Source organism: Lepisosteus oculatus, chromosome 11 (assembly GCF_040954835.1).
Source record: "Lepisosteus oculatus isolate fLepOcu1 chromosome 11, fLepOcu1.hap2, whole genome shotgun sequence".
Lineage (NCBI taxonomy): Eukaryota > Metazoa > Chordata > Actinopteri > Semionotiformes > Lepisosteidae > Lepisosteus > Lepisosteus oculatus.
The window spans coordinates 18887599-18899815 of NC_090706.1; positions in this window are offsets into that span (position 1 = coordinate 18887599).

Here is a 12217-nt window from a genome sequence, read left to right on the forward strand (position 1 = left end):
CCCTGCAGTGAATGGTGAACCCATGGTGCTGTCTGCTTCACCTATGAGTGATAAAATATAAAGGTCAGGGCACATTGGGAACAAACTGAAATGAGGCTGAAATGGGCGAAGAGGGTGTCATGAGTTTTGATTTTAAATGAAATATAAACAAAAGCATTTTGACAATACTGCCAAAGTACAATGCATTTCAGTAGCTTAGCGTAAAGGAGATGAAAGCAAAAGTCAATCTTTCTGCATCAGTCAATAACGATTACAAGCAACCCTTATTACAAGTATGGAAAAACCTCATTAGCCTTGAAGATGAAAGAGGGGTGCTTTACTGCACAATGTTTTTTTACTGAAAGGCTGGAGAATTGAAATTACTTAAGAAATGCAATAGATAAAGTTATTATTAGGACTGTTAAGGGTTCAGTTAGGGCAGCATGACAGGACAGTGGTTAGCATTGCTGCCTCTGAGTGCTGGTGCTCTAGATTCAGTCCAGTACCTGGGGTACTTTCTGTGTGAAATTTGTGTGTTCTAGATATCTTTGTGTGGGTTTCCTCCTTCAGTCCAAAGACATGCCGGTACGTTCATTGGCTTCTGGGAAAACTGGCTCTGGTGTGAGTGTGTGCTTGTCTGTGTCTGTGTGTAGGTCCTGGTATGACAGGGGTGTATCCTGCCATACTGTATGCCCATTGCTTGCTGGTGTAGACCCCGACTCTCCTGCAACTCTGAATTGGATGCTTCTGAGGTGTGGTTTCCCTTCCTTTCGTCATAGCATGCAAGCTCTCAACTCTGTTCCTTTTGCTAAACTTAGACACTGGTCACTGAGTGTTTCCTGTCCTCTAGTGGCTAAAGTCGGCATTGCCTCTTTGTTTTCCTGTCAGCTGGCCACACCCTGTTATCTTTTCTTCGATCTATAATTTAGTTCAAATTCTTTAATTTTTCAATCTTACAGTTCCTACGGAAGCTGCTCCTAGGAAGAAAATTTTCTCAGAATTTTTTGCAATAACAATTTTTTTATCTTGATGGCAGGAATGTGCTTCTGTAAGTTCCATACATTTTCACTACGTACTGTAGTTCCGTTTTTAATATCTAAGCATAAACTATAATCGTATTAGAGTTCAAAAGCATTAGTTTATTCCATCTGCTTTTTGCATCTGAGATCATAAAAAATATTTTCCCAATAAAATGGTTTGGGATAAAGCAATTCTATAAAAATCACATATAAATAGAAGCCATTCAGCCTCTCTTGCTTATGAATTATAATGACCTCATTGATGGGCAAATCTTATCCATGTCATACCTTCAACACATCATCTGCTACTTTTAATATAAGGTACTTCTATCAAGGCCCATTGTAGTGTCCTATGTCCAAGACTAATGGAATTTAGTTAGAACAGTTTGCAGTGCAATAGATTTCACTCTTATAGTAAACATTCTGGAAAACAGAGTAAACATGATCATTGACACTAGTGAAAGTTGGAGGTCTTTTCTCCCTGGTGGTACTGAATCTCTGAAGATTTAAGTTACATAACGGTACATCCCAGGCAGAGTTCCTAAGGTATAAGTTAGACAGAGCCCTAACAGCCAGTATAAAAACCCAGTGTAACTTTACAGTCCTAAGCATCATAAATATAAAAAAGAAGCACAACATCAGTCTCTAAACCCAATTGCTAGCCGAATTCACAGCCTTTAATTCCAGGTCAGCAGTCCCATATGAAACCCACGGTCTTTTACAAATGAGCAGTAGCAAATGACAGAACTACAAGAGCTCCAGATCTGAAAAAAATCACTAGATGCCATTCAAATAACTATTAACCAAGGTTAAGAGAGATTACTTTATTAGCCATATATAATTTCTTGCATTAGGAATTTGTCTTTTCACATACCCCAGCTTTGCTCTCCATGAAGCACACAGACAAGGAGAGAGAAGCTTGGGGGCAGAGTACAGGGTCAGCCATTTATGGCACTCCTAGAGCAGCTGGGGTTAAGGGCCTTGCTCAAGGGCCCAACAGCGTAGGGTTCAGAGAACCAGCCAGCCATGGGATTTGAACCCACAACCTTCCAGCCACAGTGCCACCACTCTACTCAATGTTTTTGCTGCAAGCAGGGTTAAAACCCACACAAGGAGACCCATTTGATTTCAAGTCCAATGCCTTAACCACTCGGCCATCACAGCACACCGATGGTGTATTGTAGGTTACTTCATAAAAATCTCATAACCCTTATTAGCACAGCGGTTGTGGGGGTATTATGATAAATATGTACTGTAGTATCATAACAGTATCTGATGGTCAAATCTACAGTAAAGTCAGGGCTGCAGAAAACTGAGGGTGCTTGAGGAAAAGTAAAATTTTGATTACAAACCAGAAAGTTAGAGATGGTTGGATAGAAACACCAGGTTTCACTGCACAGGAGAAAGACTCATTAGAGTTACCAAGAACCTCTCTGTGACTAGAAAAACATCTTTAAAATCTCATTAACTTTTTAATTGCAAAAACTGAGTTTTAAATGGGTTTTACCTTGTTAAATGTATTAACCATTTTGTCTTTCTGCAGAAAAGTGAATATCCATTCATACTGTCCTGGATGAAGATACTTTCCAAGTGGAGCAGTACAAATATTAACATTGAAGAAGTATGCAAGATTGGAGACTTGACCCCTCTTTCTGTTTGGCAAAGGGCGAAAGTTTTTAGTGTACTGCAGTTCTGTTACTTGATCAATTTAGTTCAGTGGTGCACTCAGAGGGATGTAAGAGTTTCTGAGTTAATTCTGAGCTTTCGCTTACTTTAAAGTGAACTAATTACTTGATTCATTGGACCATTTGTTACTTTTACTTCCCCTTAGACTTAAACAAGTCATTTGAAACAATTGAATTTCCCTGCTGTTTTTTGCCTCTTTGCATGTTCTTCTCTCTGTGTGGTAAAGTACAAGAGTGTACTTATAACTGAGTCTTGTCTTAACAGTCCTGTCCTACTCAGACCACCATTCATATTTTCATAATGGGTAAATTAAAATCCTCTATATTTTACTTATAATATGCCCCCACATTGATGAGTACAAGCAGTGTGCTTGGGGAATAGGAAGTAAGGTCTAGAATTTGATTTCATTTCATATTGCACTCATGTACTTCATGCTTGAAGTATGTTATCCACACTTCACATCTTTTACTGGAATATACTGTATATTTTATTTGCGTAGCAGTTAATATTGCTGCCTTGCAGCACAGGGGTCCTGGGTTCAATTCCTGGACGTTATCTGAGTGGAGTTTATATGTTCTCCCCATGTTCACATGGGTTTCCCTCCAGGTGTGTTGCGGCTTCCTCCCACAGACCAAAGAAATACTGGTAGGTTCATTGGCTTTTGGGGAATTGGCCCTGGTGTGAGTGTGTCTGTTTCTGTGTGTGCCCTGCTATGGAATGGTGTCCCATGCATGTATCTCACCTTCTGCCCCTTTGCTTTCCAATAGGCTCCAGCTCTCCTGCGGACCTGAATTGGAAGAAGTGGTAAGAAAATGAAGGGATAGATTTTTCCTGGACAGGTAACAGTAACAAGAAAAACAGCAGAACTGTGGAGGATGAGAGCATCAGAATTTGAAAAACTGGATCACAAGGGGAATGATGATGGGTGAAGATCTTGCAAATACAGTCTAATGATTCCAAGGTCCTCTGCTTGGTTTTGTCTTTCAACATCTGTCTGTGTGGAGCTTGCATGGTCTTTTTGTGTTACACATGGTTTGGTGACTCTAAACTGTCTCATTGGGAGTTTGATCACTGGTCTTGAAGTTCATGAACTTTTTGTAAAGGTTCATAGGCTAGAAACATTTAAGATCGGGTAAAGCGGTTCATCTCCAATAGCTAGCCACATTGTTGACTGTTATACATACAGTACATGCTGCTTTCGAACCTAATTGCACTAAGTGCTAAAGTATGTTAGTGAGCAGCTGATCTTGTCTGCACTTATTTTGTAGATGTGACTGCCAGCAGCATGCAAAATGAATTGCTACAGGGGTATTCTGAGTGATGTGCATCTGTTTGCAGCCAGTGCCTTGATCAGTGTTGCTTGTCTGCTGGCTTTGTAGCTGAGTGAATCAGAAGGGGGGACTGTTCAGGGGCTTGGTCGATACTCTGTGTTTGAGCTATGAACCAACCCATCTATTAGTAGACCAGTGTTATTCATCTTCTTATTTGAACTTTGCTTAGTTGGCTGGCTTTTTGAAAAAAAAAAAACCCAACAGAAATCATAGAAGTAAAATATTTCAAATGGACTGCCATGCTTTTCTGTTGAGTATATGTCAGCTAAAGAGCAACATCACATCTGAGTAAAAAGGAACCTTGTGGGGTTTATCTTTTTCTGGATTTACTTCAGTTTTTAAAAAACAAAATTGTTAATTGAAATCCAAATACAGTAGGTTAAGCGAGTGTGTGTATTCAATATATGATATTACAATTTTGCATTAAATATTCTGCACTAGAACTAGAACCTCCTGAACAACGTCATTAGTATTCCAAGTCATGCTTCTTTTCACACTTTTGCTCTTTTTATCTTAGCTTAAGTGAAGATTAAATGCAAATCTGTATTTTGAAAATGTTGGGAGAAATGGGAGAACGGAAGTTACAATAAAAGGTATATAATAATAAACTTTATTTTATATCACAATTTAAAATAAAGTGGCTGCTAAAAGCATTTTTCTGTAAGAAAAAAAACACACATTGAGAGGAAACAGCAGAATGACATAATTACCTTAAGGGTTTGCAATACAATAGAAATGCAAACGGGCAAACACAGAACCAGTTAAATAAAAGCCCTTCTAAATAAGAAGTTTTGAGTCTCAATTTGAAGGTGTTCAGAGAAGGTGACTCTCTCTTTTTGGTATAGGATTCTAGAGCTTTGGGGTATAACAAGGGAAGGCTCTGCCACCCATGTAGACGGGCAAGAGACCAGATGATTTTGAACACAAACCCTGATAGGAATCCAGTGCAAGGACTCCAGGATAGGAGTAATGTGGTCACTGGCACAAGATCTGGGCAATATTCTGGAATCCAAATTCTGGACATGCTGTAGTGGATTTAGATAGCCCTGTGAGTGGGACATTATAGTAATGAATTTGAGAGAAGATGAAAGTGTTGACCAACTTTTCAGCAACAGTTTAGCTGAAAACGTAGTCTGGCAACATTTCTGAGGTGGAAGAATGATGTTTTTACAATGTGTTGCATATGTAGGTCATGCAGGGAGGAGGTGTGGTGGTGACGTGGAGAGAATGATTAAAAAAAACACATTTATTTCTAAACAATGACAGGGTAACTGAGAAGTGCTGAGTCTGTGAGATTGTAATGCAGTCTCACAGTTCTCTTAACATGTAATGGGAAGGGACCATGAACCTGTTTCTAGAACTTCACATGCCCAGCAACCCTATTGAAGTAAAATCTGGGTTAACCTTTACTCAAGACACTGGGCAAAGATCAATGGACTCAAACCATAACCCGTGCAAAGATATCTTCAAACTGACATTGAACCAAATAGGATTTGCTTGTAGTGTCGGAAAACAAAAACAGTGCTACAGGATGATACAAAAATATTTTACAGCATGATGTGAAATATCTCACTGCTAGTTTCTATTTGTGTAAAACACTTGTGTTTTTTCAGGCAGAATGAAGGCTGTGTCATTGTCCTTGCCACCATTTTGAAATTACAGTCATGTTTTGCTCTCTCACATACACGGACATCTTACTTTTTAGTATGTGTACGTCTTTCAAAGTTTCATCTGGTTTTCATAAGTTCATGTTAGTTTGTCTCTCTGTATATGGTAAGTGTGAATATGTGTCTCTCCTAACTCCTACAGACTCCTACAAACCCCACAACTGAAATTTCAACAGTGGTGGTGGAAGTCTGGTAAGTATAAACATGACAGTGGGGGACTCAAAATTACATTCATGGCCTCCAGGAAGAAAAAAAAACACTACAAAACCTTTACATCACTTTCAATAACAGCTTATCCAATTAAGGTCCCCAAGGAGACAGAGACTATGCTGGAAATAGAATGGGTGCAAGGCAAGCTTCATCTGGGCACACCACAGGGCAGACAGATACAGTAGATACTTTATTGATCCCATGAGGGTAATTGTAGTGAAACAGCAGCTTAACACAGACAACATAACAACAGTGTAACGGATGATACAATAATAATAATACAATACATACAATACAATCAGTACAATGAGAAGTGCACTAAGAAGAGTTACACACAGTCCAGAACACACAAAGAACAAACCAGAACAGAACAGTACACATAAAGTTGTATTGCAAGTTGTATATAAATATAAATGTATTGCAAAGGTCCCTGGCATATATTACACAAAAACGTTTGTAAATGGGAAAAAGAAAAAGAACAGATGTAGCAGTTTACTTTTCAGTCCAGAAACAGGTCACTGTCAATGTTGCCTCTGCCCAGACGCAAGGTGGATGCGTTGTACAGTCTTATGGCAGAAGGCAAGAATTACCTCCTGTAGCGCTCCCTGTCGCACCGTGGATGGACACAAAGATACAAAGACACACACACTCACACAAGGGCCAATCGATTTCAAATTTCAAAACCAGCTACTGGTGAAGGATTGCTAGAGGATGTGAGTGGAGCTACAAGACTGTAGTTTATAGGATCTCCAATTTGCCTTAATTTTATCATGGTACAAGTTCTTCACAGTATGTTACTAGACAACCATTCTATAAGAGGCCACATCCTGGTCCTTTCTTGTGCATTGTCCATCCATCTATTTTCTAACTGTTTTTTTCTAATTCAAGGGTGGGGAAGAGCCAGACCCTATCCTGGTGAGCAACAGTTATAAAGCCAGATACACCCTGAACAGGATGCCAGTCTATCACAGGGCACACACAGACACAACCACTCACACTACAGCCCATTTGCCCTAATTAACCTAACGGTATGCTCTTATAGATAAGCACCCCAAGTGTAGACGTGAACCCAGGGCCACAGTGCTGTAAGGCAGCACAGCTAACCACTGCGCCACCATTACACTCTATTATGCTTTGTAGTCAATGTAAATTAAAAGATTGAACTGTCCACTAACAGCACAAATTCAGATCCTCTTGACAGACATGATGACTGCTATGTAAGAAGACTGTATTTACTAAGGGAGGACTACTTAGTGTGTATTTTAATAATGGATTAAATTGTTGTTCCTTTGGCTGTTGTTATGTTGGAATGTGTGTGGTTCAATGTGTAGTTTTATTTGATCATGTGTGAGGATGTCTGTTCAAGTCCCCCCTTCCCCATGTGTGACTCACTGTTCTGTATGATTGCTAGTGTATGTGGTTCACTGCACTCTGCGACTGTTTTGAGTTTGTGTGCCTGACTGCTCTGAATGACTTTGTCGCTCTGCGCAATTTTTCCATCAGTGCTGTTCTGCTTGGCTGGGACACTCTTGAAAAAAAATGTTTTAATGCCACAGGGATGAAATAGAGGAAAATAAATAACAATAAGAATAGTCTGTCAAACAAGCTTACAGCTGCTTTGTGAGCAATGGTTAGATCAAAGTGTTCTCTGGGTCTTAGAATTATTGCATGTTGATCTAGTCAGCTAATCATTTTTCTTACATAAGTAATTCAGACTTTATCTAAAAAGAATACTGCTTACAATTTGTATCTTTTGTGGCTCACATTTTTAAATTTATGAGAGAATTTTCAGATTGCTTTCCGATGTGATCAAAAACTTAATTTCACCACAAGACACAAGACATCACTTTGAGTGGTTGTTTTTTTAAATTATTGTCTCACAAAGAACCTCTCAACATCCTAAAAAGTTAAATATGAATTGGACTTTGAACTCTTCAGATGGCAACATGTCTTCAAAACATATCAAATGTGTTGCACTATTTTTATTTTCTTACTATTTAAACATACTGAGGAGTAGTGAAAAAAGATTTGTTTTTTAAAAAAGATTTTTGTTGTTTCATTTTCAGATTAATGTGGTGAAACCTTCAAATGAAAAATGAAACGACACAAACATTCTATTACTGAGTTTAAATAATCTGCTGTCATTGTCCAGATTAATGCTAATGCACATATTATCTCATTGGCCATTACACTGCTAAAACACTAATTTTTCTTTCTCTTGCTGAAAACCGTGGAGCACCTGAGACAATGACCTTTTGAGGGCAATGAAATCATAGTTTCTAGAACCTAATCTTTTTTTCTTGGTGACCCTTAAAAGAGGGGATCCTCAGTAGTTGTGCTGTAGGACCAGAAAGCAGAATATCATCTATAATGTCTTATGATTCCAAAGTAACTTTTCTATTGAAAACTATGTTTGTGCAGCTGTGATGTATTTATGTGTGATAAGACATGTGGTCCTGAAATATGAAGTCTCACTGCCCTTGAATAGAATGGATCCTTGCTACGGTTTGGCCTGAATAAGTCTGGAAGTAAGCAAGTACCAATTGGTGGACCAGTAGGTGGCGCTCTTCCCCCTGGATCATAACTTTAAAACCATTGTTCCTGTAGGGTGATAAGGGACACTGCAATTGCATCATTCAGATGAGCCTTTTTTTATCAAGGTCCTAATTACTTGTTAATTAAAGATACTATGGTACCGGCCAGAATTCTGTTTTTGTCTTCAGCAATATGGGCCATCAAAGTTCCTGCCTCTTTCAGTTCGTGAATTAGCTTCACCAGGTGGGTGTTAACACTTCAGTAATAAATGAAGAATAAACTATTCTTATGTACTTTAGAAAAGGCAACCAGTTGTTACTTCTTATAGTCATTTTATCAGTGATATCATATATGAATAATAAACTATAAATTCTTATAGCATGTTCATTTTCATTCATGCAAAATGGGTTTTAATTTGTTGAACCATCAGACTCGCTTTTTTTTCTTTGCGATGACAAAGCGTCCGCCACTAGAAGCCGCCAAAACGACAGCCAGAAAAGAGGTGGATTTTTAAAATATGTTAACCTTTGGAGTGAAATTGTATGAAAGCAATTGAACAGCGTGCAACATGCATATAAGGTGTGTCTGTGACTCAGGAGGAGGGTGGTAGATGACCATGGTAACCACAGCTGTTGCAATTTTTTTTCATAGTTCTTTGTGTGTTTGTGATGGAGAAAAAGTTCAGCTGTTCTTGTGGGTAAACAGGTTACTACCTGAACTAAAAAACAACTGAACATCCTTTGTTTCCTTGTCAGTCAGTCATTCTTGTTCTTATATAGCACCTTTCAATCAGGGCATTCGCAATGCACTTTACATACAGTACATATAGATATTCAAATTAAAAGAAAGAATTATGTAAGGAACTGAAGGCCATCAAGGACAGGTAAGTTTAAAAAAAAATCAAGAAAATTTCAAAAGATCAGTAGAGGGGGTGTTTTTAATACGATCAGGAAGAGTATTCCAAAGATGTGAAGGAGGGCTACAGCTGAAAAGGCCTAGCAATCAATGTGAAATCCTTGGAATGTTGAGCACCCTGGACCCAGTCTAGCAAAGTGAGAGAACTGGGACATATGGGGTTAGAAACACTTGAAGTTACACAGGAGACAGACTAGGTCAACAAGAGAATTTTAAAGTACTGTACCTGTAAGAGACGGGTAGCCTGTGTAGATTTTTCAGAAAAAGGGAAATAGGTTTGGATATTAGACTTGGTCGGCACTGGAGCACAGTCTGGTACATACTGTCATGTTAAGTAATTTCTTGGATGATCTTACTGGCAAAGCATTGCAGTAGTCTAGCCTAGAGGAGATTAATTTCTCTGCAACAGTAACAGAAAGAATTCATCTTAAATCAGATATGGTTCATAAATGGAAGAAACATGTTGCTGTGGACATGTGGTTAAAAAAACAGGGAACAGTCAAAAATAATTTTAACAGAATTTGAGGTCATAATTTATGTATCATCTAAAGTGACTTTTAGACTTGTTGGGACAAGCCAATTGTTTAATTGGAGATAATTTTGATCTATCCACAGCAGTATATCTTGAAGACATTTAATTAATTAGGAACAGGCAGTTTTTTGTGACTAACATTTTTATTGAATTTTCAAACATATATTTAATTAACAAAAAACACATGATAAGAAACAGCAACACTATAACTATAGTTACCAATACATTCAATTTTATCCAAAGTTCCATGTACAGTAATTCTAGTTTAACACTCATGAATGTAGAATACACTATATATAGAACAGGTGGGTAGCTGTGTCAGCATGCGTAGGCTGCAAAGGAACAAGTAATAGGTTTATTCCTTTATTCCTGAAGAAGGCTCCATGGCCGAAACGTTGTGTTTTCTTTCTTCTCTTTTCAGCATGGAATAAACCTATTACTTGTACACTATATATAAATACTGTATTTATTATTTTAAAGAAACAAGCACAATTCTAATAGCTGTGGAAATCCCTTTACAAGACTAAATTCAAAATATAATGAAATGTCAGTACCCACTATTTATATACATGACAAAGTTGTTATATTGTTCTTTTCCCTGCTTTGAAGCCAGCAAAAGCATTATTTTCTGAATTAAAGGAAAATTAATTAAATAATCATCATTCAACAGGTTCAGACAAGGAACTGATTTGAAACGTAAACCAATTATTTTGCTCATTGTAGTACAGACATGAGCCCAGAGTTTGTTTAAAACTGGATACTCCCAAAACATGTGAAACACTGTGCCTACATATTTGGTCTGACATAATGTACCCATTGGGTTCCGAACCATTTGTGTAGCTTGACAAACATCCTATGAAATAATCTGTGTGAATAAAATGGTGACTGTGATTTTTAGAGATTATAATCAGATTAGTTTCCCAATTCAGTTTTATATGAGCAAAATGAGGATTCAGTGATTCAGTAAAGCATCATTAGCATAACAGCAGAAGTCAATACCGTATTTTCTATAGTCTGGCCTAATGGCAGCACATAAATATTGAAAACTTAAAGGCCAAGGATTGAGTCTTGGGGAACTGATACGGGCAGGATCTGATTTACACTTGCCAAAGCTAACTGTTGTTTGTCAAAATGCCAAGACTTAAACCATACATAGATCTGCGTAATGTTAATCAAAATGTCATGGTTTACAATATCAAAAGCTGCTGAAAGAGGGAGAGCCAGCATCTGAAGAGATGAAAAGACCGTTAACAACTTTCACCAAGGCGGTTTCTTTTCTATCATGTGGCACTTATTGAATCACAGTCAGGCCAGTATGAGTAAGGAGAACGGTGTCACAGCAGCGAATGCTTTTTGGTGGATGAATTCAAATCAAAGAATAAGCACGTGAGTTGCTTATTATTAGTCCTGTGTCAGGACACACATCATCAAGTTTAATGAATAACAGCTGAAAAAGACTCGTGTTTTGTTTTCAGCTGTCACCCCTAATTTTTCTTACAACCAGGCGATACCTTGGCAGCTTAAAGATGAAGTGAATGCTGGTCTCCGGTTCCAAAACATCTGAAAGGACGATAAAATATCTGCTGTTACTATAAATAATTGCTCCTACTTCTACTCTCCGTCTTCAAATAGTTACATTTAAAGGGTCTATTGGTATTTGTATCTTTGATTGCCTCATTGTTTTGATTAGAATAAAAATGTCTTGTAGAAGTTTGATTCTGTGTTGCATAATTGCAGTTGCCATGGTATTTACTGTAGAATAACTGTAACTGTTATGATAGTTGTACAAAAGGTCATAGTAGCTATAATTGTAAATAGACCATAATATTTCTGTGCACTTCTACACTCAGAAAGCTGCAATGAGTTATTCTTCTTTTTTTGTACTGTACATAATTGTAGTATTGCCTCACATCTCTGGGGCCCTGGGTTCAGTTCCTGGGGTGTTATCTGCATGGAGTTTGTATGTTTTCCCTGTGTTTGTGTGGTTTTCCTCCCACAGTCCAAGGACATGCTGGTAAGTAAATTGGCTTCTGTAAATAATTCCCTGGTATGAGGGTGTTCGTTTGTTTCTGTGTGTGCCCCACGGTGGAGTTTATCCTGCCTTTCATCCAGGGCTTCCCAGGATAGGCTCCAGGCCACCTAAAGTGATGTGATGTACTGTACTTGCAAAACCTTCCCTGTCTTAGCTTGTTGAGATACTACAGGAAATGAGACATGATACGTCTTAATGGATTTTGGAGTGAAAAGCTTCCAAAGGTAAGATAGTGGCCAAAAAGAGGAAACACAACTAGTGGAAGCACGATTCTGAATATCTTTTTAAATTAAAGACTATTGTTTTCCAAA